The sequence below is a fragment of the Cebus imitator genome, unplaced genomic scaffold (genome assembly GCF_001604975.1).
Source record: "Cebus imitator isolate Cc_AM_T3 unplaced genomic scaffold, Cebus_imitator-1.0 Scaffold424, whole genome shotgun sequence".
NCBI lineage: Eukaryota > Metazoa > Chordata > Mammalia > Primates > Cebidae > Cebus > Cebus imitator.
In genome coordinates this window covers 1,100,306-1,127,068 of record NW_016107739.1, presented here as the reverse complement: position 1 = coordinate 1,127,068, position 26,763 = coordinate 1,100,306, and the positions used below count along the sequence as shown (strand labels likewise).

The window sequence follows — 26,763 nt, the reverse complement described above, 5'->3', positions numbered from 1 at the left end:
AAAAAAAAAAAGGATAAAATAGAATTATTTTCCTGTGATTTTTCACGATTTCCCTTTCATTAAGAACTGTATGTTGGCTACCTTTTAGATAAAAACAAGAGTAATTTTGGAAAAATTTCTGTTCATAATCAAAATAATGATTCCCTATAGAGATCTATGTACAGGCATTCCTTGTTTTATTCACTTTGCTGTGGCGCATTTTGCAGATACCGTATCTTTACAAATTGAAGGGTTGTGGCAACCCTGCTTCAAGCAAGCCCATCGGTGCCATTTGTCCAACAGCATGTGCCCACTTCATGTCTGTTTCTCATTTTGGTAACTGTTGCAACATGTCACATTTAAAAACTATTGTAATCTCTGTTATGGTAATCTGTGATCTTTGATGTTACTATTGTAATTGTTTTGGGATGCCACAAACTGTCTGGTGTAAGACGGCAAACAGTTAATACAGCTTCGTGTTCTGACTGCTCCACTGACTGACCATTCCCTGTCTTTCTCCCTCTCCTCCAGCCTTTCTATTCCCTGAGACACAATGATATTGAAATGATGCCAATTAGTAACCCTACAATGGCCAAGTGAAGAAAGAGTTGTGTGCTTCTCACTTTAAATCAAAAGCTAGAAATAATTAAACTCGGTGAGGAAGTCATGTCAGAAGCTGAGACAGGCTGAAGGCTAGCTCTCTTGTGCCAAACAGCCACATTGTGAATGCAATAGAAAAGTTCTTGAAGGAAATGAAAATTGCTACTCCACTGAACACACAAACGATAAGAAGGCAGAAAAGCCTTTTGGCTGTTTTATATTTTATGGAGAAAGTTTTAGTGGTCTGGATAAAAGACCAAACCAGCCACAACACTCCTTTAAACCAAAGCCTAATCCAGAGCAAGGTCCTAAGTCTCTTCAATTCTGTGAACTCTGACAGAGGCAAGGAAGTAGTCTAAGAAAAGTTTCAAGCTAGTGGAGGTTGGCTCATGTGGTTTAAGAAAAGAAGCTATCTCTGTAACATAAAAGTGCAAGTTGAAGTAGCACGTGCTGATAGGAGAAGCAGGAGCAAGTTATCCAGGAAATCTAGCTAAGATTGTTGATGGAGGTGGCTAGGCTAAACAGTAGATTTTCAGTGTAGACAGAACAGCCTTCTATTGGAAGAAGATGTCCTCTAGGACTTTCATACCTAGAAAGGAGAAATCACTGCTTATTTGAAACTTCAAAGGATGGGCTGACTCTCTTATCAGGGGCTGATGCAGCTGGTGACTTGAAGTTGAGGGCAGTGCTCAATTACCACTCCAAAAATCCCAGTGCCCTTAAGAATGATGCTAAATCTACTCTGTCTGCTGCCTTTAAATGTAAAGACAAAGACTGGATGATGGCACATCTGTTTACAGCATGGTTTACTGAATGTTTTAAGCCCATTGTTGAGAGCTACTGCTCAGAAGAAAACATTTCTTTCAAAATATTACCATTCGCTAACAATGCACCTGGTCACCCAAGAGCTCTGATGGAAATATCTAAGGAGATGAATGTTGTTTTCATGCCTGCTAATGTAATATCCATTCTTCAGCCCATGGATCAAAAAGTTAACTTTGACTTTCAAATTATTTAAGAAACACATTTATTATTTAAGAAGCACATTTTTAAAGACCATAGCTGCCATGGATAGTGATTCCCCTGATGGATCTCGGCACAGCGAATTGAAAACCTTCTGGAAAGGATTTACCATTCTAAATGCCATTAAGGACATTCATGATTCATAGGAGAGGGGTCAAATATTAACACGAGTTAGGAAGAAGCTGATTCCAAGTCTCATAGGTGACTTTGAGAGCTTCAAGACTTCAGTGGAGGAGGTAACTGCAGGTGTGTTGGTAGTAGCAAGAAAACTAGAAGTGGAGCCTGAAGATGGAACTGAATTGCTGCCATCTCATGATAAAACTTGAATGGATGAGGAGTTGTTTCTTATGGATCATCAAAGGGAGTGGTTTCTTGTGATGGAATCTACTCTTGATGAAGATGCTGTGAACATTGTTGTAACGACTACAAAGAATTTAGACTATCACATTAACTTAGTTGATAAAGCAGCAGCAGGGTTTGAGAGGACTGACTCCACTTTTGAAAGAAATTTTACTGTGGGTAAAATGCTGTCAAACAACATTCCATTGTGCAGAGAAATCTTTCAGGAAAGGAAGAATCAATACATGAGGCAAACGTCGCTGTTTACAGAGTACCCACCGTGTACACCAGTCTCATGTACTCAGTGACCACAGACCTGTGTGGTCTGGATAACCCTGTAATAAATATTATCTACAAATAACCAAGAGGCTGAAGTTCAGAGAGGGGACTCAACTTGTCCACAGCCACACAGCTTCAGGGCTCAGTTTCAGAAACCAAGACTCCCTGGTCACAACAGAACCTTCCATCCACAGGATGCAGCAGCTTCTGCGTGTGACTGGATTGTGCTACAGGCTTGAGGTGGGGAGTGGGCTGAAGGCAGGTGTGTGGGGACCTGGCCAAGGGCTGGAAAAGCAGAAGGAGACAGGCAAGATTTTATCACCAAACACTGCCTCCTCAGAAAACTTTAAAAAGTTTGCCTTTGCAATCTAGAGGAGGTTTTCATGTTTCAGCTCATGCTGAACTGTTTTATGCCTTACCTATAAACCTCTGACAGAGAGTGCAGGGGCAAGGCTGACCTGACTTTAAGTATGGCTGTGCCGCCGTAAAGCTCAGGTTACGAGGATCACTTTTGGTGCCAAGGCAGTTTAACAAGTATGAATGTGCATAATTCGTTCCAGTTGTCTTGCCTCCACACAGAAGGGCTATTTCTGGGGTGGGGCTCCCCACACTCCCGCCAATGTGGTTCCCATTACCGGCTCCAGTGCCTTGCTGAAGTTCCCTCCACGCCCAGGAAGGGCCTGTTTTATCACAACTGCCAAATGATCGTTCTCTGTAAAGGTTTGGAGACTTTCTGCATTCCAAGAGAAGTCAAGGCTTGGTGTGAAGCATTGCTTGATTGTGAGGGTGGGCTCTCATGAAAAAAAGCACCCATGGCCGGGCGCAGTGGCTCAAGCCTGTAATCCCAGCACTTTGGGGGGCCGAGGCGGGTGGATCACAAGGTCAAGAGATCGAGACCATCCTGGTCAACATGGTGAAACCCCGTCTCTACTAAAACTACAAAAAATTAGCTGGGCATGGTGGCGCGTGTCTGTAGTCCCAGATACTCAGGAGGCTGAGGCAGGAGAATTGCTTGAACCCAGGAGGCGGAGGTTGCGGTGAGCCGAGATCGCGCCATTGCACTCCAGCCTGGGTAACAAGAGCGAAACTCCGTCTCCAAAAAAAAAAAAGAAAAAAAGCACCCAATCCCACCTGTCCCAAGAAAACTTTCCAAAAATTCAGTTGCTATTGTCCAATCTCTTGCCCATCTACATATAGTCACTCCCATTTTTTATTTTGAAAAATCTCAACCCTATGGAAAAGTTGAAAGAATAGTGCAGAAAAGCCCATATACTCTTCATCTGAATCTGTTGGTTAATATACTGCCACATTACTTCATCTCTATGCATAAAAAGCTTTTCTGAACCATCTGCAAGTTGGAGACTGCAGTACAGTTTCTATCAGCACACATCTCCTAAGAATAAGAACATTCTCTCATCTAACCACAATATAATGATTATTAATGAATAATCCATAATATCACCTAACATACACACTATATGTAAAAATTTTCCCAATTCTTCCCGAATGTCTTTTTTTATAGCATTTGAAAAAACTGGGATTCAATCACTTGTAAGATTCACATGTTGCATTTGACTGCTGTATTATTTTAGTCTCTTTTAATCTGCCAGAGCCTCCCACCCATCCAAATACTCAACAGTCCCTTTGTTCATGGTATTAGCCTTTTTGCAAAGTCCAGGCCAGTTATTCTGTAAAATGTCCTGCATTCTGGATGTATCTGATTGTTTTCTCAAGATTGGATCCAGGTTAAATATTTTTGGCAAGTGTGCCTCATGTGTGATGAGATGGACTTCTTACGGCATCATATTAGAATGGCTCACTAATGGAATGCTAAGTTTGGTCACTTGGTTAAGGTGGTGATTCCTAATCTCCCCTCTATAAAGAAACTCTTTTCTTTTTGTAATTAGTAAGTAATTTGTGACACAAAGCCCAATCTCTTTGGAGCATCCTCTCCCCTCCCATCCATCTTCCTCTAGTTTTAGCCTCCACATTCTGAAAATGCCCTTACCAAAGTTGCCAATGGCCACGTGGATGCCAAAGTCCATAGGCATTTTCATGTTTGTGTTTTGAAACCTCAGCAGGACTCGATGTTAATGCTCAGGCCCCTCCTTGAGGGCAGGAGCACTGTCTTACATGTGCCAGTACTCTAGGGACCAGCTCAGTATTTGACACACAGTAGGTGCACTAGAAATCTTTGTGTAATAAATAAATGAATGCATACATTGAGAGGAAATCAAGATTGCGAATCAGAAGGCCTGGGTTTGAATCCCAGCTCTGCAACTTTCCATAAAATAAAAGGGTTGATCTAACTCAGTGGGTTTCAAACTTGGAAAAAAATTCTAATATTAGAAGTTATCTTTAAATAGCATCTTTATTCGGAAGCAAATGTAGGAAACTGATCAAAGGGAGCAAGCTGCTTTTGTTGAAGCAGGTAGCAGAGGCTAAAGGGTATGGCTCTCTCAAGACTGGAGGCTTGGGGGAGGATCAGAGGGGCTCAAGAAGTAGGGAAAGGGGTGAATTCTAGTGAGCCATGACTGCCAGGCGAAGTTGGAACTGTAATCTGCAGCATTAGGTTTCGGCAATGAAAGGAGCAGCTGGGAAAATCAGCCTGGTCTGGTTAGGTGTGGGGCTGCTGCATTTGGAGAGAGAAACAAGCCAAGCTAGGAAAGCACAGTGCAGAACTGGGTGCAGGGGAAGGCGGGAAGTCAGGAATGCCCACTGTCCTCTCTCTGTCTTGGTTTCCTCCTCTGAAGTCCTTTGTCATTCGAATGCTCTTTGATTCTCTCTCTACATTATTCCAGTGTTCCCTTTTGCTTGGAGAGGGGAGCATCAGTGGGTGATGAGCAGGGTCAGCAGAGGCCTCCTGTGTTCTGAGGGGCTCTAAGGGACTCAGGGCCATACCACTGAGTGATTCGATGACCTGAGAAGCCTGCCCATTGTCCAGGCCTTAAAGGGCCACTGCCCCTCACCATTAACCCACCTCAGGACAAAGGCCATCACCAGCTCAGACAAATAAGCTGCTTAGCCAGACCTCATGCATCATCTTGTCATCCACGCGGGGCCCAATAGGGGCATCTGAACAGAGCAGAGAGCCGGAGTGCAACTCAGCGGCTTCCATTCAGGGGCCTCTGGCCAGAGGTCATAAATTGCTCCCAAAATGTGCATGCAGCTTTATCTTCTGTGCAGCAAGTTGGGGGTAGGTATAGTTGGGGGAAAAGAAATCTCTGATCTGCTTTAGAGGATCCCTTAGATCCTCTGGCTGCTTGGGGGTTGTCAAGAAAGGGAGAGATGGCTGTCAGATGTGGGAGGCAGCCTGGTGGTGGTGAGGAGAGACTGTGAAAAGCCAGGCATACCTGGGATGCAAACATGCCACTTACTATCTCTGTGACCTTGGGCAAGTTATTGTATCTTTCCGAGGCTCCACTGAGTAAAACACTAACCAGAATAACAATAACAGTAATAAAAATTTCCATTTATTAAGACTGTATAATAACCGGGCACTTTGCTAAGTACTTCACATATATTATTTCACACTGAATTCTAACACCACCAATGATGTAGGTATTATTGTTATTCCTATTTTACACATAAGGGAAAAATTGGATCTCAGAAGTTAAAATCCCTTGCTAAAGATCACAGCTAATAACGACGGAGCCAACATCCAAACCCACAGTCTTAACTCTTTTGCTCTAGAGCCTCCCAGCTGAGCAGATTCGATGGAATGGGAAAAGGTGAAGTCCCTGGAGGAATGGGATTTGCTCATCTGTTCTGCTGTCTAAAGGTGTGATCAGGCCCTCCTTGTTCCAGCACACCTGCCTGCAGGTTATGTTGCCTGCCTCCTCCTACATCAAACTCAATGGAACATGTTCAAGGGCTGCTTCCCGAGAGCTGGAACGGGGTTGATGAAGAGTGGCTGTAAAGCTGAGCCTTTGCAGTGCCAGCCCTTCCTTCCTAGAGAGGAAGAGCCTCGCCTTGTCCCCCTGTCCACGCAGAGGACTGCAGTGCTTCCTTCATGCATGCCCAATGCACATGGCTACACATGGTGGGCATTGACCATAGTTCACTCCCCAGCACAGGACCCCACACAGAGCACGCACCAGGAAGAGTCCGCTAAATAAATGGATGGATGAATGAATGAATGAATGGAGGAAATAAACACTTCCAGACCCCACAGTTAGGTTGGGAGCATTTGGTTACACACAAATAACTGACATGCAAAGTATGGATGTCTAGGCTCGTCCTTATGCCAGAGCTCTTGTCTTAGCTTAGGCTGCGGTAACAAAATTTCATAGACTGGCTGGCTTAAACAATAGAAATGTATTTCTCATAGTTCTGAAGGCTGGCAAGTCCAAGATCAAGGTTCTGATGAGATTCAGTTTCTGGTTAGGGCCCTCTTCCTGGCTTGTAGATGGCCATCTTTTTACTGTGTCCTCACATGGAGGAGAGAGAGCTCTCTGGGGTCTATTCTGCTTTTATAAGGACACCAGTTCTATCTGATCAGAGCTATGCCCTTATGACCTTATTTAACCTTAATCACTTCCTTAAAGGCCTTATCACTATGGGAGTTAGGGCTTCAACATATGAATGTCGGGGGAGTGGGGTGTTGATGATGAACACAATTCAGTCTATAGGAGTCCTACAGATACGTAAAAGTCAAGTTCATGTCCAGACCAGCCTGAATGGGCAAACTTGCCTGTGTTCCTCAGCAGTTAGCATCTTTCTCTAGGAAGTTCCCCCAACCTCCCAGTTTGCATTACACCTCTGTAGCCCCACACACTCTGGGACACTCCCTCAGCAGTTCGCCTTAGTGGAGGCTGCTTCAGAGCAAGCTGTTTAGTGTGTTTGTCTCCCCAGCAGAGGTGAGCTGACTGCTTTTTATCCTCCATGGGCCCTGGCACACAGTAGGTCCTTAATAATCATTTGCTGAGTTGATTGGTTCTGAGTGTCAACAAGCCTCATTTTCCCTCTATATCACTCGAAATCAGAAGGGTCTTCCCTTGTTTTCACTCTGATTCCTGAGGTTTTGTTTGGCCTTGTCTGCCAATATCACCAGACTCTGACCACAGGCCGTGTACTGGGCACCGTGAAACTGTGTTGAATCTGCACCAAAGTAAGCAGCGCCAAGAAGGGTAGGGCTCTGGGAAGAAGGGCTGGGGCTGCCCTGCTAAGGATCAGGACCCCTGTTGCCGGCAGCGGGAAACCCAGAGAGGACACTGGCAGGGGCTCTTTGAGAGGTAACACCTGGAACACTGTGAGGGATGGATTAAAGGGAGAGAGAGGGTCAGGGAGGCCAAGAGGATGCTACTGAAGCAGTCCAGGAGAAAGAAGACATAGTAGGAATGTAATGGCTAAGAGCAGCAGCATTTTGCAAAACTAGCAGATAGACAGGGATCATCTCCACTTCCGTTTTTGCTCCTTCTCAGGATGATGGCAGACAGGTGACCACGATTCTAGTTTTGATGAGATAACCTCCTTACCCCCTAAAAATGGTCTCCATTATTTGCCAAGAGAAGACCCACAAACACTGAACACCTGCCTTGATCTCAGTGTTTTAATGTTACGCTGTTTCTCCTTTATACTAGCAAACTCTGCAGGTTGCTATTCTTATTCCCATTTTATAGATGAGCAAGTGGGTAAGAGCGGTAAGCTTGGTGAGGTCACTGAGATAGTGGGGAGAGGAGCTTGGTTCACATTAGGTGTGCATTTCCCCAAAGGATTCACGGGGGATCTAAAGAAGGGTTTCTAGAAGTGCAAATATAGGTACTATTACTGTTAGCTGGTTAGCAGCTTCCCAGGGTTATTTACAGAAATATGATCCAGCAGGAGAGAAGGAGTGGAGCACAAATAATTACCAGTCATTTTCCGTTCAACTCTGGGGGGAAGGCCAGCTGACCAGAAGGAAAAAGCATCACAGCGTTTCATCTGGTACCAAACATCAGCACTCCATTGCTGGAACTACGGGGACTGGAAACCCTGTAAGGGCTCCAGCAAGGGCATCTGAGGCTTTGTCTCTGAGACCACAGGCTATGTTTGTTTAGCTGCTGCCTTGGGCTCCCTCTCCCACCCGAAACCTCTGGAAATCACCCAGGAGGAGGAGGGGGATTAAAGATCAGGACTCCCAGGCTCAGCTATTAATTGCTAGGCTCTTTCAAGCCAGGAGGGGTAAGAGTATAGGAATCTGCTTGCCTCCCAGGAATATCTGGCCAAACACTTTTGGGGTCCAGAAAGGGAATAAGGAAACTGACATTCATTGGGCATCTTTAATATAGCAATCACTGTGGTAGAAGCCTTGACCATATTTTCTCATTTATACCACAATTTCTCATTTATACTACAACTTGCCCTCCAAAATCCACAGACTCAACCAATGGCTGAATATCAAAAACACTCAGAAAATAATGAAAAAGAAATACAAATAATATAAACTTTAAAAATACAGTATAACAACTACTCACATAGCATTCACATTGTTAAGTATTATAAGTAATATAGAGATGACTTAAATTATACAAGAAGATATCTGTAAGTTATATGCAAATACTGTGCCATTTTGTATCAGGGCTTGAGCCTGATTTTGGTATCCGTGGAGGTTGCAGTGGAGGGAGGTTCCTGGAACCAGTCCCCCATGGATACCGAGGGAAGACTGTATTACTCTCCATTTTACAGAGGAGACTGAAGCCCAGAGAGGCTAAGCAAATTGCCCAAGACTACACAGCACAGACCTGTAAACCTCCATAACCTATCTCCCTCCGCCATTGCTCCATATTGTGCCATTTCTGTGTTTCTTCTGGCTTCAGTCCTTTCGGGCCTTATAAAGCAGAGCGAATGTTTTTTTAGTTGTTTAATCTCAAACACCTATATAAATAATGGTAGTTCAGGAGGAGAAGGAGGGGAGGGAGAAAAGGAAGCCACATGGTTTCCTGGTTTAAACTGGGAGCCATTAACCAGTAATGGGGGATCCAGCTGAGCTCAAAGTACCCAGCTCAGACCTGATGACAGGAGCAGAGGGCAGGGGCTGCCTGGGGGAGGGTGGGAACAGATGGCTCCCAAAGACCACGTTTAGGAAAGGGAAGAAGGATGGGCCTGAGAGCAGCAAGAGATGTTTATTCTCAAGGTGAGCAGGCTCTGTGGGGCAGCATTAAAATCCTACAGAGTACTGGAAAAAGCCACAGAGCTGTGTACTTTAGGGATGTGATTTCAGGTGATTACAGTGAGAGCAAACATTAAATAACACCGAGTCACATGCAGAAGAGCTTCCATTTTCTTTCAACCCTGTGGATGATGTCAAGGAGGAAGTCCAAATTTGGAACTAGTGTGTTTTCAACATCTATCAGCTGCCAATGTCCTCGTTTAACAGAGAGAGGCAAATCACTCCTCAGTGTCCTTGAGCAGACATTCTCTCGCCAGAATGGGATAACCTGCTTTCACAGTATTTATTTTTGCAGTTACCTTCTATTTATGGCAAGTCATACACTTGCCATATGGCAAGCGGATTGCAGCAGTAATATACAATTTCCTTTTGAAATAAAAAAATTCACTTACAGAGAAAAAGTTTGGAAAAGGCAGCAGTTTAAAGGAACATAAATAACTGTGTAGGTGGGCACACCGCTGTGGCACAGACTAAGACAGTGACACAGAAATGAATATGGTTTGGGAAATGCTGGTTTCATTGAGTTCTCTCACTGCTGGGACTAGAAAGCTGAAGAACCAATGGACGAGGCTCTTGCAAGGTGACACAGCAGGCTAGAGGCAGAGCTGGGATCAAAGCAGATCTCTTGCTCCCAGGCCTGTGCCTCTCTGTAAGCAGGTTTTCATGATGAGGCTTCTCCAGATGAGGTTTACAACTGGGAAACTGAGCTCACATGACAGCAGCGGGCCTCATTATATGATGACAGCGAGCCTCACATGATGGCAGTGAGCCTCACATGTTGGACTGACCGTCCATGAACAAAGTCCAAACTAGTTCCAAGCCCTGTGTCCAAGGAGCAGCTCTGTGCTAAGCTGCTTCTCCCTGAGCCTGTTTCTCACGTGGACACAATGCTCACTATCCTACACATTCCTCCAGCCTCACAGGACTTTTTCGTGGAACCAGTGAGATGACAGGGGAGAACAAGCTTTGGGAATGAGAGGGCACACAAATATTAGTTCTACTAATCTCCCATGCTCTCCTTGGCCTCTTTCCAGGTGCCTCTTCAACAGTCTGGGCCCTGAAGTGTCAGGAGATGCTTTAAAATGTGGTCTGGTGTCCACACGGATCCATGGAGCAGGCCACAAACATTTCAACAGGGACAGAAACCAGGCTTAGTTTCCAGATGGAAAAAGCCTGGACATCATAGCTAATGTGCCTTCCTTAGGGGGTGGTCTAGGAATTCCTAGGTCCAATCAAGCCATACATGAAAAATGTTATTTTTGTACCTTTTAATGCAGTGGTATTTGGGGAAATTAGTGGAAAAGGAACTGCAAAGAGTCTACAATCGTGTCACATGAGTGACTAATTAGAGGGCCCTGGTTCTCCCAGGATGTTCAGTTACATTAATTCAAAATGTGACCTGTTTATTTTGCAAGGTCAGGAAGAAGCCTTACCTCCTAGAAAGCCAATGTGGGAATTAAATTAGAGTCACCAGAGTTTCCCTGAGGTAATGTATAAAAAAGGGCTTTGTCAACAGTATAAAAACAGAAGTGACCCCTGTGAGGTTGTCACCACCACCCTCAATTGGGGGCAGAATGGTGTGCCCCAGGTGGGAGGCCACAGGTGAGGGCTTGTCTGGTTGAGGGAGGCACCTGGTAGAGTGGAAAGGAGACTGGAGTCTGGGGCCGTGCTTTGAATCCTGACTCTGCACTTAGGCACATCGCTTCATCTCTGTGACTCTCCAGAGCTGTATCAGGTATGTGCCTCAGTGCCAAGTTCCTAGGGTTATTGCTGTGCATGTATGTAGGGGTGCTGGTGGAAAGGAAGAAAGGAAATCAACTTTTTTTTTCAATTTTGATATGCGCACATACACAGGGTACTGTGCTTAGCCCTGGATATACCGTCTACAAGGAACTGGGAGTTGCACAAGGAAACCAGACATGTGAATAACTAGTCACAGCCTGTTAGGGAGGAGTCAGTACAGAAGACAGTGGGGCATCAAAGTAAGGGGGCCAGACGCAGAGGGCCTGTCAGGAAATGCTCCTTATCAACTCAGAGTTGCCAAGTTCTAGACTTCTGACCACCTGGCCTCTTTCCGGCTGAATTTCCAGGCCTGAGAGCCGCCCAGCCTGCTGGTGTTGGCCCCCTGAACTCTCATTTCTGTAGCACAGGGGTCAGACCTTTCTAAGCAGTGGTTATGGATAAACAATAAGCACATCTACAGAGCTTCCTGGTCAGCAACTTGCACCTCTATCACGCCATCTGATTTTCAAATTATCTAGTTATCTCTACAACCATGAGCAAGTTGCTAAATCTTTCTGAGCTCCGGTTTCTTCACTTTTTAAGAAGGCACAATTGAGGATCACCATCTATTAACCACCATTTTGAACCCCCAGAACTCTGAGACTAAATGTTTAAACAAAACTCATTTAATGGCAAAACCTGACCTGAACTGACATGAGGCTAGGAGTCATTTTAAAATCCCATGAGTATAACTATTCATGTTTTACGGCAGAAATAGTGATGTATTTGATTACTGTACGAGTGTTAGGAAAAATACAGAATATGTACTCTCTTTTCTTTCTTAAATCTGAACATTTCCAAATTCTAAAGTGTTTCTGATTCCAAGGGTTTCATTTAAGAAATTTTACCCCATAAATTAAATACATGTTTTAAAGGGTCTCTCTGTTTAGAATACCCTTCATCCCTCATCTCTCTGGAAAACATCCACAAACATTTAAAATGTCATCATGAATGAATGAATAAAGGAAGAAATCAATTTATCTTGCCAACAGGAGTTAGGTACTTTACTTTGCTACATAGCTGATGTAATAAGAATTTATTTACCAACAAGGGTCTTCTGATGCAAGAGAGTTAGTTGAGAGAAGTGAACAAAATTGCTGTAAATTTTACATACCTCAATGTTCTTTACCCTCAGAACTAGGTAAATAAGCAGATCCAAGTAATTGCACTCGGCATGAAACAACAACAAAAAAACAGGCTCCACAAAATTCATAGTGAAAGAAGGCAAAAATCTCACTGGACCTTCCTTTCAACTGTTAGAAACGAGCACAATTTTGCTTTCTGATTTCACAAACTGACTTAAAAGGACCTCAGTTGACTCCCCCAGGGACTCTGAATAGTTCTAAATTAAGTTGAATTTTTTGTTTTAAGAAAACACTTTTAGAAGGAGTTTACAAACATAGCAGTGTTTCCCATTTAGAAAGAAAAATAAACACTCCTCCACTGGATTGGTAGTCGAAACAAAATAATCCCAGCTGCTTAAGACCTGAGAAAGTTAATGAAACTGCCAAACAACAGTGATGCTGAGCAGTGAGAACTCTGTAAGGCAAGGCAGGAAGGACCGAGTGCTGAGAAAATAAAATAGCCACGGACAGCCCAGCGTCCAAAGCTTGGCTCTCAAGAAGCTGCACCAATTTTTTTTTTTTTTTAGATGGAGTCTTACTCCGTCGCCCAGGCTGGAGTCCATTGGCACAGTCTCGGCCCACTGCAACCTCTGCCTCCTGGGAGCAAGCAATTCTCCTGCCTCAGCCTCCTGAGCAGCTGGGATTACAGGCGCCTGCCACAGTGCCCTGCTAATATTTTTGTAATATTTAGTAGTGTAAGGTTTTACCATCTTGGCCAGGCTGGTCTTGAACTCCCGACCCGTGATCCACCTGCCTCAGCCTCCCAAAGTGCTGGGATTACAGGTGTGAGCCACTGTGACCGACCTAGCTGCACTAAAATTTGATGCCCAGTCATCTGGCTTGATTCATCTCATATAATAGGTGCTTCATAAAGGTTTGTGAGGTAACAGGAACCCAACACCTTGGAATTCTTTTAAAACCAGCTTTTCCTTGGTGGAATTCCTCTTATCCTCTTCAAACTCCTACTAAGGAGAAGACAGAAATAACAGGATCTGATATTTGAAACCAAGCAAAAAAGCACCAGAAGGAAAAACAATAGGGGCTCTGGAGTCAAACAGGCTTGGGTTTGAATCTCTTTCATGCCCCTTATAAGACCAATGGCCAGTGGGCAAGCCACTGCCCCTTATTGGGCCTCAGTTTCCTAAACAGTGAAAGGGCCAAATACGGTAATGCATATTTTATAAAAAAGACTTGGGCGGGGTGCGGTGGCTGAAGCCTGTAATCCCAGCACTTTGGGAGGCCGAGGCAGGTGGATCATGAGGTCAAGAGATCGAGGCCATCCTGGTCAACATGGTGAAACCCTGTCTCTACTAAAAATTCAAAACATTAGCTGGGCATGGTGGCGCGTGCCTGTAATCCCAGCTACTCAGGAGGTTGAGGCAGGAGAATTGCCTGAACCCAGGAGGCGGAGGTTGCGGTGAGCCGAGATTGTGCCATTGCACTCCAGCCTGGGTAGCAAGAGTGAAACTCCGTCTCAAAAAAAAAAAAAAAAAAAAGACTTGGAGCACATAGAAAGTTCTTATTAAATATAAATTCTCCTACCCACCCCCTACCTCGCCTAAGCTTTGAGAAACTGACAGCCTTCTCTGAGCTATTTATTCCCTGACCCTCTTAAATATTAACCCCCAAGTTTTTGTTTTTTTTGTTTTTATTTGAGACAGAGTCTTGCTCTGTTGCCAGGCTGGAGTGCAGTGGCACGATCTCGGCTCACTACAACCTCTGTCTCCTGGGTTCAAGTGATTCCTCTGCCTCAGCCTCCTGAGTAGCTGGGACTACAGGCATGCACTACCATGCCCAGCTAATTTTTTGTAGTTTAGTAGAGACAGGCTTTCTCCATGACCAGGATAGTCTCAATCTCCTGACCTCATGATCCGCCCACCTCAGCCTCCCAAAGTGCTGGGATTACAGGCGTGAGCCACCGCATCCGGCCCCAACCCCCAAGTTTTTAAAGCCCCTTTGCTTTAGAATTTAGATGAGAACAATTCATGAAACATTTAGTATTTATTCTGAAAAGTTTCTATGGGGTAGGGACCTACTTAATCCTAACCACTTCCTTTGCTTTTTCAACTGTGATTAGTTGATATTTTAGTGAAATCTTTCTTTATATATATCAGTGATTTCTGGATGATTACCATTGGGGAAGGATTAGGATTTTGATAAGAGAAAAAGCTACTTCCCCTGTTTTCTTCTCCGCAGGGACAACGAGCTGTTCTGTGATACCCCACGTTCTTCTTTGCACTTTACATGGGGATTTCAGCAGGGCGGCTCTGAGGCCTAGCAGACGCGGGATGGTAGCTCAGGCTGGAGTTGACACAGCTGTGGGCAGATGGCCTTTGGGGGTGATGCTGGAGAGTCCAGTGCAAGCTCCTGGGAAGGCTGGCTCCAAAAGCCTCAGCTCCCACCACAGGAAACGATCTCATTTCCACCCTTTAAGGGCCAGAGAGGCACCTTTTGCCATTTAAAATACAATCTGAATGCAGTCTCAGAGGAAGCCTGCCCTAAAACAATTGCTCTGTTGAAGGTGGTCTTCTAAAGTCTTAAATTTGTGGAAGGAGATGGGGGTACTGGAAGTAGGGAAGAGACAGAAAAGTTTTATCAGCTTGATCTTTTTTAAACACCAGAACAACCTTGGAAGGGTTTCTCCCATTTCACAGATGGAGCAACTGATGATCTCAGAGGCTGGAAACATTGCCTAGAGTTGCACATCTGGATCCAATTTCAGGCTTGTTTCTACAGCCATTGCTCTCTCTGCTCCACTGTGGTCCTTAAGCATCGCCTGCTCATTAATTCACTCACTCATTAAATTAACACTAAATTAAAAGTCTGAAAGACCACGTACCAAACTGTTAAAAGCAGTTACCTCTGGGAGGAAGGCTTATAAGAGAACTTAACATTTTACCTTTCCATATTATTTGAATGTTAATAAGCACTGCTACTTTTATAATTGGCAAAAACAATGAAGATCATTCCATTAAAATAATTTCATGTTTTCCATGAAAAACAAAATCGAATAAAACCCTAAAAACATGTATTAGGCCCACTATGTACCAAGAACCTCTCATCTTCACGCACTAGTGCTGGGTCCACACCAGAACCAGCTCATAGAAGATCCTTGGTTTTGCGTTTCAGGAGACAGGAAGACAGTAGGCAGGGTCCAGTCCTGGCAGAGACTGACTGAGCTCTCATGATTCCAACTCCAGAGCAGCAGACCAGTAAGGACCCAGACTCTCTCATCAGACATGGGACATGCTTATTACCAACTTTTATAATAACACTAAGAGCAAGGGCCTGGGGGAAGTGATCCAAAGTGACAAGGTCCCGTGGGGTGCAGGAGCATGGAGGAGCACCACTGAGCAGACAGCTGAAGGTGAAAGTCCCCCATCTCCTTCCCTGCACATCAATAATGCAATAATATCATCAATTTGCCTTAGAACTTGCAACAAAGTGATTGCTCTTATTCAGCTAATTTGCAAAGGAAGAGATTAAGGACTTTAATCTCTTGCCTTCTCTTCTATTTGTAAGGCTTAGTCACTCGAATGAACAAAGAACATCATCACACACACGTATATACACACATGCACATATACATACACAAATATATATATTTCCCCCCATCCCATAAGCTTATTAAGAAGGCTACTGGCAGGAACAACTCTGTCAGTTTCACATGACACTTCTAAAACTAGGGTGCCTTAGAGATTGCTCCATCATTGGCAAAATGGGGAAACTGAGGCTTAGAAAGAGACAGTGATTTGCCAAGGACAAACAGCCAGTGAGCCACAGAGCTGGGTCCAGAATCAGGTCTCCTCGCCCCCAACCCAGGGTTCCTGTGTTTCTATGCATCATTTGAAACACAGGCAGCTATAAAAGACATAGAGGAGCAGGACACTGAACCACCAAAAAAACAACCCTACCTGGCGGTAGGCTTGGGTCTGGTCATGGAGAATGCAGGGTGTAAAACCCTGTCAGAAGAGAATCACCAAGGACGAAGATCTCTCTGATGTTCAAAGAGAGCAGATGCAGGGAGGTCCTGGCTAGAAAAGGAGCATGGGTGATGACTGCCCTTCAATGTCATGTGGTGAGGGGGAGGGCCTCAACTCAAAAGAGCTCAGGTGACTTTCACCACATGGGCTTCCATACCCTTCCAAGGTTCACACCTACTTACTGCCCAGACTCCCAGGTTTAAAAGAGCTGGGGCAGGCTTCCCATGTCCCCACCTCATACTCTTTGTGTGTTCCCTCTGCTCACAACACCCTCGGTAATCTCTGGCCCGCCTCACTAATTCCTTAGAGTCCTGTGAGCACCTCCTCTAGGAGGCATTTCCTAATTCTCTCAGACAGAGGAGAGACTCCCTCCCTGGTCACAGAACATACTAGGTTCCCACCTCCTTTGCCACTTTGGGCTGTAATGATGTACTCCCAAGAGAAAAGATGGCATCTGACATTTCTTAGAGCATCCCCAAATGCCAGGCAGTGTGCTGGGAACTTTCACAGCCAGGCTGTCTGTAAATCACCTAGAGGCAGGTGGAGATGACTAGGTAATAAGTCACATTTACCACACTCCTTCTCTGTTCCAGGCACTATGATGGGTGCTCATCATGAGGTGGGCACTACAATGCCCACTTTACCCTTGAGGAAACAAGCTTGGAGAGGCCATGTGATCTGTCTAATGTCCCCCAGCAATGAAGCTTGTATGTAATTCAAAGCCGTCTGATTCCAGAGTCCATTGACTGTCTTTGAACCTCTGCCTCCCTTTTCAGAATCTGGCCTGGAATTTAGTACCACACAGGCACTTATAAATAAATGTTTGCCAAATTGGCACACAACCTACAGTTACTTGTGGGGAAACAGTTTCACTTCTCCTCTCCTTCTCCTAGCATCAGGAAATCCTGGGGCCATTAAGGTGAGCCTAGGTAATTACCTCATGTATACCATGCCCCATCTCTTAGAGGTTTGAATTCCTTCCAGGGTTTCCTTGCAAAGAAGTGGACTGGCCTCTGCTGGACAGAGAGGGCAAGCACCTTGGCTCAAGTCTAGCAGCACCTGATCAGGGGCTAAGACCTGGTGACCCTGGTGCTCTTTCACCACACCCTGCCTCCCACCTTAAGAATGCCAGAGCAGAGCTCAGAATAAGAGAGCTTGCAGATCCATGCTTACACCCAGTGGCTCTCTCTGCAGCCAGCATTTAGCCCTGCAGCTGTCTGGGACTTCAGGGCTGCCTGCATCCAGGTTCTGTGAAAGTGGAGAACTTTTAAAGCCAACGCTGTTCTATAGGTAATGGGCTAATACTTCTCAGTTTTTCCAGTGAGAATGGGGACACTAAAATACTGAGTCTCCTGGGCAGGGTTGTGACAGTGCCTGGCACAGTCCCTGGCACAGAGGAGGTAGTTGATTGGTGTTACCTATGTCTTAAACTTTTTGTTTCCTTCCTGTGTTAATCTCTGTCTCTACCTTTACCTGTCTGGGCCTCCACCTGATGTTTCCTTCTCATGATGTCTGTCTGTGCATCTTTGTCCTTGCATCTGCCTCTCTGATGTCTGTCATGGGGGTTGGGGACAGAAGCAACCCCCCAGCCCCTGCACACTCCAGTGGTGCCTCAGGGCAGGAGCGGGGCTGCCCGAGACCGCGGAGCCGCTCCAGGCCCCTGACTACCCGGGAGCCCACCATGCACCAGGCCCCTCCGCCCCCGCAAACAGCCCAAGCAGGCATCGGCAACTACAGGACATTTTAAAAAACAAACCCGCAAAAGTAGGAAGAGAGAGGGACTTACCGTTCGCAGCGACCCCCAGGCTGGCGGAGCCACTTTTAACTAAGAATGAATTAGGGACAAACTCTTCCTCAGAGTCTGAGTCCGGGGTTGGTTGGGCCACACCGTTGCCTAGCAACCGCCTCTGGCTCTCATTGGCCGGAGGGGAGGGGGGCGGGGAGGGGGACTGCTCAATAGGGGTTGATGAAGCGGATGAACAATGCAAGGGAGCACCTGCGAACCACAAAGACAAACACACACAGAAAAAAATAATGAAAATTGATTTTCAGGCACACGGGGAGGGGGAGGGAGCAAAATAAAACACGCATCAACGGGAGGGGGGGGGCTCCCAACACAGGGCGATCTACTGCACACGTGGGCCGGAGGCGGGGCTGATGCCTCCGCGGAAAAAGTTGCTGCAAACTCCTTCTGAAGAGCTGGGGCCTCAGTGCAGTCTGGCAAAGACGGAAGCTCGGAAACACAGGGAAAGCCTTTTCTGTTCTGCCTATTTTTTAAGACACACCTGAAAACCCGGGGTCTAATTCTGACTGGGCTGTGTGATCTATCAAACAGCTGCTCCTCTGAGCCTCAGTGGCCTCACTGATAAAAGCAGCAGTGAGGACTGGGTGATCCCTGAACCCCTATAAGCTGGCCATTCTGTGATGTCACCGAACTGAAATGATGTTCTTCTTAGTGAGATTTTACTCAGACCTGCCTGGAACAGGCCCCAGGCCTTGTAAAAAAGTAGAGCTGGAGAGAATGATCCAAGGCTTCACTCTACCTTTGGCAGTCTAGGATTTCAACTCAGTAATGCTTTAGTTTTCTAAAATCTCATATTTTAAGATTCTTAAATTCTGACATGCTCTGGAACCTCCCCGAAAGCCAAACCCTTAGGAAGTTTTGTTCATGTCTTTATATCCAGAATCTAACATAGTGCCTGGAGGCACACAGCAGGCTTTATGCAAGTATTTGTTGACCAGCTTAATTCTAGGGGTTCTCACATACTAGGATTCTTAAGTCCTAATCTTCAAAGATGAGAACATTCTGTAATTTTAGTACACTAGCATTCTCTGAGTTCCAAAATGCTCTAAGTCAGTCAGTCTGATCCCAAGTTTTCTATCATGCCATGGTTTTAAAACCCAGCTTTCTACATTTCTATGAGCAAACTCTCAACTCTTCAGAAGGAGGAGGTGATGGCTTGGGACAAGAACTTTGAACTCAGACAATTTGCAGTCTTATCTGTGGCTGGCCTTTCAACATGTGCAGTACATCGTCTACAGAACATAAGCACAGACATATAAAAGTATACAGTACAAAACAATGCACCCACTAACAGCAAGGCCTGCTCATTTTCTCCCGCCTTGAGTGACAGAAGGTTTATAACATAGTCATATCCATCCAGCTTTTCAAACAGACTGAACCTTAGGAAACAACGCAGCCCAGGCGTGCCATCTTAAGGTTCAGTGAGGCTGTAAGGGGGAGGTGGCACAGAGAGCTGCTGATTATTTGCAGGGTAGGGTGGGAAGCTTTTTGTGGTCTGTCCATACAAGAGCAGCCCACTTGGTTCACAGTCACCAAATCCTGTAGGATTTTGCAAGTTCCGTGACTCTTTGGTTTCGTTTTGTTTTAGACAGAGTCTCACTCTGTCGCCAGGCTGGAGTGCAGTGGCATGATCTCAGCTTACTGCAACCTCTGTCTCCCAGGTTCAAGCGATTCTCCCACCTCAGCCTCCCAAGTAGCTGGGACTACAGGTGCACGCTAGTGCACCCAGCTAATTTTTGTATTTTAGTAGGGACAGTGTTTCACCATGTTGGCCAGGATAGTCTCAATCTCTTGACCTTGTGATCTGCCTGCCTCGGCCTCCCAAAGTGCTGGGATTACAGGTATGAGCCACTACACCTGGCCCCAGGCTTCATGACTCTTAAGGTCAACCCCTGAGCTTAACATTATGTGTCAATATCAACCACTTGGCTGGTTGATATTAGAAATTCAGTAAGAAGAATTGAAGCAGCAGAAATCAATGACCAAAGTACAATCTCTAGGTGGCTTCTCCCTCTGTGTTTTGGTTTCTTTACCTAAAAAGTCAGGCTATGATTTACCGTACAGTCTTTTAAGCCAGCCTTCCTGATTCACCTTGAGCACAGGCCTTGCCTGACACCACTGACCACGCGGGGCTAGAGGGCTGAGCATTCCACATTCCTTTCTCTAAATTAACCTTGTCTTTAGTTCTGACATATCTGCTCTGCTATATTTCTATTTGTCTGTATCTGTCTCCTACATGAAAGTATACAGTATAGTCTTGGGGTACACTGCTTTTGTGGAGTGAGCTTTGGAGTTCAACAGAATTGAGGTTTGTATCACAGGCTCACCTCCTATTAGTTTTATGATATTAGGAAAACTACTTCCAGTTCCTCATTTGTAATTATTTTTTTTTTTGACATGGTCTCTGTGACCCAGGCTGGAGTGCAGTGGCATGATCTCAGCTCAGGGCAACCTCTGCCTCCTGGGTTCAAGTGATTCTTCTGCCTCAGCCTTTCCAGTAGCTGGGATTACAGGTGTGGGCTACCATGCCTCGCTAACTTTTGTATTTTTAGTAGAGTCAGGGTTTTACCATGTCAGCTAGGCTGGTCTCAGCCTAACCACAAGGGATCTGCCCACCTTGGCCTCCCAAAGTGCTGGGATCACAGCCATGAGCCACTGCGCCTGGCCCCTCATTTGTAATTTGCCTACCCGCCACCCCTACCTTTAATATAGCTGCTGTGAGGGATAAAGATAATGTATGTGAGTACACGATATGCATGCGCAAGTGGTTAGTGCTCACCAAATGTCTATTAAAGGTAACAAAATCACCACGCCAAGAGCCTTATTCATGACTCCCCCTATGGTTCCAGTTTTGGAAAGATGCTGTCTTTCAGGCCATATTTATTAAGCCAATATACTTTCATTTCCTCATCTCTTATTAACCAAAGACACAATATAATCTTCAATCAGAGCTTCTGATGAGCTTAAGATAACCAGTCCCATACCATGCTGAGTTGTTAGAATTTCAGACAAAAATTAAGAAACATGATATATTGGTCCAGGGTGCTTGTTACAGCCTCTTCCTGAGTAAATCAGTCAAGCTTTACGAAATAAATATTTCCAGAACTAAGTAAAATGTTCCATCATAAACTTCATGGACCCTGGGCTGAGAATGGCACTGCACCCTCCCAGGCCTCACGCCTGCGTCTCCTTTCTCCCATGAATTCCCTGGTCTCTCCTTAGGCCTCTGGGTTGCTCTGAATATTCAAAACTGACATACAGGAGCCCCTAACAAGGTGCCAGGCCTTTAGTAAGTGTGCAGAGTTTCTGTGAGGTACAGATATGATTGGAAACGTGAATTTCCTTCCTCTTAATCATTGGCAACTTTGAATTTAAGTGGTTTCCAAGGTAGGGTACCCAGAACTATTTCCTAGGATGCAAGAAAATGTTAGAAAATATTTTTTCAACTCATCTATTTCAAAATTATTTTTAGTATATGTTTTTTAAACCATGCACATACTCATACACATATTCCAATACACGAGTGCTTGGAAGATGTGTATGAAAATGCACTGCTGTACCAATTCAGCATGTACAGGGGCAGGGCAGGGTCACATTGAGAGTACAGGTTCTGGAGCCAGACTGCCTACATTTGAAATCCAGTTCCACTACTTGCAGCTCTGTGACCTTGGGCAAATTACTCTGCCCTTTGCATCTCGGTTTCTACACCTTTATAAAGAATTTTTTTTTTTTTTTTTAAAGAGTGCCTATTCATTTCTATGTTGCTCTGAGGATGTTAAAATAAGTAACATGTTGAGAACCGTGTGTGGCAGCCAGTAAACACCAATACTAAACATTAGATGTTGCTATGCATAAATATGTACATGTAAAGTCAGGGACACTAGCTGTCTTCATCTTTTCTTTTTTATAAAAACAGTGTATGATCACGAAAGTATGGCAAACCCTGTTTCATTCCACAAACATTTTCTAAACACTCAGTGACTGGGCTGGAAGGTGAGGGAGATACAATTAGGAAGCACAAGGCCAGGCGCAGTAGCTCACGCCTGTAATCCTAGAACTTTGGGAGGCTGAGGTGGGTGGATCACGAGGTCAGGAGTTCAAGACCAGACTGCCCAACATGATGAAACCCTGTCTCTATTAAAAAATACAAAAATTAGCTGGGCATAGTGGTTCGTGCCTGTAATCCCAGCTACTTGGGAGGTTGGGGTAGGAGAATTGCTGGAACTGGGACCCAGAAGGCAGAGGTTGCAGTGAGCCAAGATCACGCCACTGCACTCCAGCCTGGACTACAGAGCGAGACTCCATCTCAAACAAACAAAACAAAGCAAAACAAACACAACAACAACAACAAAACAATTAGGAAGCAGAGCTGCAAGGGAGCTGGAGGAGGGGAGGGAGAGTGTACAACGAGGTCTTGGCAGGGCAAAGCTAGGACCTGTCAGAACAGAACCGCAGCCCAGTGCAAGGAGCTGGGGGGCTCATTTCAACTGTAGGAACTAAGAAACATTTTATGGAGCCTTGGAGGATTTCAATGAGAAGAGATGGGTGCATTAATATCTGTGGCAGAGGGAGGAACACTTCAGCCTAAAGCCCTCATCCTGCACCTGGTCTCTAGCAATCTGTCTCCTCTGTCTCCTTACCTCCCAAGTCTCATAGTTACCCTTAGCTTCCCCTTACCAAGTCCACTGAGACTTGCCAAGACACACTGGCCTGCTCTCATTTCCATGGACTCACTGCTCTCCTTTTGCCAAGTTTGCAGAGCTCTAGGGCACTTGTTGCATTAAATCTATCTGAATGGCAACCCATGGAGCACAAGGACAAAAGTAAGCTTGTTCCTTCTCCCTGGGGCATTTCCTTTCTCTTCCCTCCTCCTCACAACTACTGCCCTATATATCTCTCAGCTTTCACTCATCCTTAGGGTTTGACTTCATGATCTCCTCCTTCGAGAAGGCTTTCCTGATGCTTCAAGTCTGCATTTGGCACCCACTCTAGGTGCTCCCACAGCTCTTTGGACTCTCCCTGTTCCAACATTTCTCACCCTGAAGTATTGACTTGTCTATGTCCACCCACTAGCTTGCCTTGCCATTACCATGTGTGCCTAGTACAGTGTCTTGTACATAGAAAACAGTAGGACATATTTGTTAGATGAAGAAAGGCTAGAAGGAAGGTAGGAGGGAAGGAAAGTACCTCGATTATAGTACAACAGGTCTATGTAAAGAGAGCAGTGAGAAATGAGACAGGAATGAGAGCACTAGGAAAAGTAAAATCAGATCTTAATTGGGGAGTCATGGAAATTTTTAAAGCAGGAAAGTGATAAGACCAGGGCTGTACTCTAGAAGGATCTGCTCTTGTCGGCCGAGTGTAGTGGCTCACTCCTGTAATCACAGCACTCTGAGAGGCCAAGGTGCGCTGATCACCTAAAGCTAGGAGTTTGAGACCAGCCTGACCAACATGGAGAAACCCCGTCTCTACTAAACATACAAAAAAAAAAAAAAAAATTAGCCGGGCATGGTGGCACATGCCTGTAATCCCAGCTACTCCAGAGGCTGAGACAGGATTGCTTGAACCTAGAAGGTGGAGATTGCTGTAAGCCAAGATTGCTCCATTGCACTCCAGCCTGGGCAACAAAAGCAAGACTCCGTCTCCAAAAATAAAAAAGTAAAATAAAAAACAAAGAATGATCTGCTCCTTAAGCATAAGGCACCTACTGAGTCATCTAGCTCTCCTTTCTAATTGGCTCAGCTTGGCAGGAATGTTGAAAATCCAGATGATATGAGCTTGCTTCTTGTGTGGGGCTCAGAAGCACATTCATGTGGGCAAATGAGGATGCCTGATTCCATGGGACTGGGGTGTAGGTGTGCCCTCCCACGTGTCCTGGTTATCAGCTGAAGGGAACCTGGCATTGTAGAAGCTTCTACTATGTCTGTGGTAAAGATAAGTGGGATGACTGAAATGAACCTCATCACACCCGACTCCAACAACCCGGAGAACCAGTGAAGGGTAGAGGGGAACCATCCAGGTATCTTGAGAGGTGGTCTCAATGAGCCCAGCTCTGGCTTATAGGAGAGGAGGATGGAAAAAGAAGAAAACAAAGTGAGTGCTACAGTTTGGATATTTGTCCCCTCCAAATCTCATGTTGAAATGTGATCCGCGGCCGGGCGCGGTGGCTCAAGCCTGTAATCCCAGCACTTTGGGAGGCCGAGGCGGGTGGATCACAAGGTCAAGAGATTGAGACCATCCTGGTCAACATGGTGAAACCCTGTCTCTACTAAAAATACAAAAAATTAGCTGGGCATGGTGGTGCGTGCCTGTAATCCCAGCTACTCAGGAGGCTGCGGCAAGAGAATTGCCTGAACCCAGGAGGCGGAGGTTGCGGTGAGCCAAGATCGCGCCATTGCACTCCAGCCTGGGTAACAAGAGCGCAACTCCGTCTCAAAAAAAAAAAAAGAAATGTGATCCGCATGCAATGCTGGAGGTGAGGCCTGGTGAGAAGTGTTGAATCACAGGGGCGGATCTTTATGAATGATGTGGTGCTCTCCCCCATGGTAATGAATAAGTTCCTGCTCTGCTACTTCACTTGAGATCTGGTTGTTAAACAGTCTGGGACCTCCCCCCTCTCTCTGGCTCCATATACTCATGCTCCCTCTCTTGCCAGGTGACACACATGCTCCCCCCTTTGCCTTCTGCCATTAGTAAAAGCTTCCTGGGGCCTCACCAGAAGCCGAGCAGATGCTGGTGTCCTGTTTGTATAGCCTGTCGTGCCATGAGCCAAATAAACCTTCCTTTTGTTTGAGATGGGGTCTAACTCTGTCAACCAGGGTGGAGTGTAGTGGAACAATCTCCCTTCACTGCAACCTGTGTCTCCCAGGCTCAAGTGATCCTCCCACCTTGGCCTCCTGAGTAGCTGGGAGCACAGGGGTGTGCCACCATGCCTGGCTAACTTTTTCCATTTTTGGGAGAGACGAGGTTTCACCAGGTCGCCCAGACTGCTATTTTCTTTGTAAAGAAACTCCAGCCTCAGGAGTATTTTACAGCAATACAAAATGAACTAACACAGTTAGGGAGTGCAGACAGACACCTGTATGGTTGATAGTAGCAGAGGAGTGGGGGCATTTACAGAGCTTCTCCTGGAGGCCAGGAACTGGCCCAGATTCTTCATAAGATATTTTCCTTAAAACACTCTCAGTAGGAAAATTCATCTCTATTTTTCAGGTAAAGAAATGAGGGATTAGAGAAATGAAATAATTTGTCTGCAGTCATAAGACCCAGATGAGAACCCATATCTTCCATGCTGTTTCCAACTGGTGGCGAGAGTGAAATTCATTAGCTCTGGTTTGGATTTTCCACCAGGCATGGGGAAAGGAAGAGGCCTGTCTATCAGGAAAACACACCTAAAGCGGAAAGACCATTAACTTCCTATTGGGCAAACCAAGGATCAAAGCCTAGTGTCACTGCTGGCTATGGGACCTTTGATAAGTCACTTTACTTCTCTTAGTGTTAATTTTCTCCTTAGAAAAAAAGAAGTGACGACACCCACTGCAAACAATTGTAGGATTGGTGATCTTACATGCCCAGCACGAGCCCAGCACTCTGCATGCTCATGGTAAAGGCTCGGCCAATACTGGTTTCCTCTGCCATTTCCCCAGCTGTAGGTCTGTCATAGAACATGGTGGTTTTGGGAAAGAAGCAATGACAGATTTGCAAGCCTGCCAATTACACTTTTATCAAAGTGTTACTTGATGATATCAAAAAAAAAGGGGGAAATATGTTAGGGAAACTATACTAATACATAAAGAGAACACAAGACAAGGGAATCCCAAGATTTGCAGAAACAATTTCAGTTACTCACATCCTTGTGTGAATTGGTGATGGTGGCTTTCTATTGCATTTGAAATCTAACCTATAAATAGAGCAAACTAGTTGTCCAAGAAGAACATTCTACCATTCTGGATTCTTAGTGTATCTTAGGAATGTACCATGGGACTAAAATTGTGAGGGCTAGCTGATGAACAAGTTTATTACTCTGCCAAAAAGAAAGACCATTAACAAAATGTCCTTTTTAACACTTCACTCAGCAGTCCTGGGAAATCCATCTAAATGCCCAAATGGAATCTTATTGGTCTAGGATAAAACCTCATCTAGAAAAATTCATGTTTACACAATGGAAAAGCGTCAGTCTTCAACTGTAAAACATGAGCACTAGCTGTGGGCTGCGCAGGGATGGCACTTTCTTCCTAGGCAATTCCCTGGATTATCGAAAGAGCTTCCTAATAACCTTTTAACTGGCAGCCCTGTAATTTACAGGCTTGTATGTAAAGCACTTAGCCCAGCACACAGCCATTACTCAATAAATGACACCTAGAAAGAAAGCAAAACAAAATCCTTAACCTAAGCAGGTACCTCATCTCAGTGGCACACTGCCCTGATAGATTCATCCTTTACAGAAACATTTTATTTTCTCCACCTAAAACCAAATGCATTCTTTTTTTTCTCATGTGCTAGCCATAGGGCACTCAGTTGCTTCACTGAATAAGTGAAATTATACTCAGTTCTGAGCAGAGGATGGGGAACTGAAGACAACTGAGGTTTCCTTCTGATAGAAAGATCTGGGGGCTCATGGAGGGTCAGGAATTCTAATGCAGTGGTATCATGCCCTGCTTTTTATTCCAGTGAGTTATGTTCTTGTCTACTGCTTGAATA

The 26,763-nt window shown here is 45.2% G+C and overlaps 1 protein-coding gene across 8 annotated transcripts in view; it reads right to left on the bottom strand.

Annotated features, from left to right (window-relative positions):
• Window positions 1-26,763, bottom strand: part of TENM4 (teneurin transmembrane protein 4) — an 827,507-nt gene that overhangs the window by 292,400 nt on the left and 508,344 nt on the right. Inside the window, exon 1 of one of the 8 annotated variants that reach the window (XM_037731817.1) lies at window positions 18,046-18,250. The exons of the other annotated variants lie outside the window; for them this stretch is intronic. The gene's annotated coding sequence lies outside the window, so the exon portion shown is untranslated. Of the gene's footprint in view, window positions 1-18,045; window positions 18,251-26,763 lie in introns of those variants that run through there. 8 annotated transcript variants of the gene reach the window in all.